This window comes from Lupinus angustifolius, chromosome LG15, assembly GCF_001865875.1.
Source record: "Lupinus angustifolius cultivar Tanjil chromosome LG15, LupAngTanjil_v1.0, whole genome shotgun sequence".
In the NCBI taxonomy this organism is placed as follows: Eukaryota; Viridiplantae; Streptophyta; class Magnoliopsida; order Fabales; family Fabaceae; genus Lupinus; species Lupinus angustifolius.
The window spans coordinates 10708845-10710941 of NC_032023.1; positions in this window are offsets into that span (position 1 = coordinate 10708845).

The window sequence follows — 2097 nt, forward strand, 5'->3', positions numbered from 1 at the left end:
GGAGGAGGAGGAGGAGGAGGAGGAGGAGGAGGAAGAGGATTGGATGAAGACGAGAATCAGAATGAGGATAGGATGAGGACGATAAAGAGGATGAGGATAAAGATAGGATGAGGATGAGGATAAGAATGTGGAAGAGGTTGAGGATGAGGATATGGATAAGGATAGGATGAGGAGGAGGAGGAGGATAATGAAAGGATGAGGATAAGGATAGGATGAGGAACAGGATGAGGTAGAGGATGAGGATGAGAATAGGATGAGGACGAGAATGAGGATGAGGATACGATGAGGATGAGGATGAGGATGATGATAGGATGTCGACGAGAATGAGGATCAGGATAGGTTGAGGATGAGGAAGTGGATGAGGATGAGGATAGGATGAGGATGTTGAAGAGGATGAGGATGAGGGTAAGATGTGGATGAGGATAGGATGAGGATGTGGATAGGATGAGGAAGACGATGAGGATGAGGATAGGATGAGGATGTTGAAGAGGATGAGGATGAGGGTAAGATGTGGATGAGGATAGGATGAGGATGTGGATAGGATGAGGAAGACGATGAGGATGAGGATAGGATGAGGACGAGAATGTGGAACAGGATAGAGATGAGGATGAGGATGAGGATAGGATTAGGAGGAGGAAGAGGACGAGAATGACGATGAGGATAGGATGAGGACGAGGAAGAGGATGAGGATGAGGAGGAGGATGAGGATAGGATAAGGATGAGAATGAGGATGAGGAAAAGGATGAGGATAAAGAGGAGGATGAGGAGGAGGATGAGGATGAGGATAGGATTAGGGGGAGGATGAGGATGAGGATGAGGATGAGGAAGAGGATGCAAAGAGAACGAGCATGAGGATGAGGATAGGTTGAGGATGAGAAGGTGGAAGAGGATGAGGATCAGAATGTGGAAGAGGATGAGGATGAGAATGTTGACGCGGATGAGGATGAGGATAGGATGAGGATTAGGAGGATGAGGATTAGGATAGGATTAAGGGGAGGATGAGGATTAGGAAGAGGATAAGATGAGGACGAGCATGACGATGAGAATGTGGAAAAGGATGAGGATGAGAATGTGGAAGAGGATGAGGATGAGGATGAGGATAGGATGAGGAAGAGGATAGAATGAGAAGGAGGATGATGATGAGGAAAAGGATGAGGATAGGATGAGGAAGACGATGAGGATGAGGATAGGATGAGGAAAAGGATAGAATGAGAAGGAGGATGATGATCAGGAAAAGGATGAGGATAGGATGAGGACGAGAATGAGGATAGGACGAGGATGATAAAGAGGATGAGGACGGGGATGAGGATAAGATGATGATGAGGATAGACTGAGGATGAGGAAGTGGATGAGGATGAAGATAGGATGAGGATGGGGATGAGCAAGAGGATGAGGATGAGGATGAGGATGAGGACGAGAATGAGGATTAGAATATGGAAGAAGATGAGGACGAGCATCAGGATAGGATGAGGAGGAGGATGAGGATGAGGGTAGGATTAGGAGGAGGATGAGGATGAGGAAGAGGATACGATGAGGACGAGGATGAGGATGAGAAGCGGATGAGGATAAGGATAGGATGAGGATAAGGATAGGATGAGGATAGGATGACGAGGAGGATAGAATGAGGAGGAGGATGAGGATGAGGACGAGAATGAGGATGAGAAGAGGATGACGGTGAGGATGAGGATAGGATATGGTTGAGGATGAGGATAGGATATGGTTGAGGACGAGGATAGGATGAGGACGAGAATGTGGATGAGGATCGGATGTGTATGAGGATGAGTATGAGGATGGGATTAGGATGAGGATGTGGATAAGGATAAGGATAGGATGAGGATGAGGATTAGGGGATGAGGTTGAGGATGAGTATGAGGTTAGGATGAGGATGAGGATGAGGATGAGAATGAGGATAGGATGTGGACGAGAATGAGGATAGGACGAGGATGATAATGAGGATGAGGACGGGGATGAGGATAGGATGATGATGAGGATAGACTGAGGATGAGGAATTGGATGAGGATGAAGATAGGATGAGGATGGGGATGAGCAAGAGGATGAGGATGAGGATGAGGACGAGAATGAGGATTATAATATGGA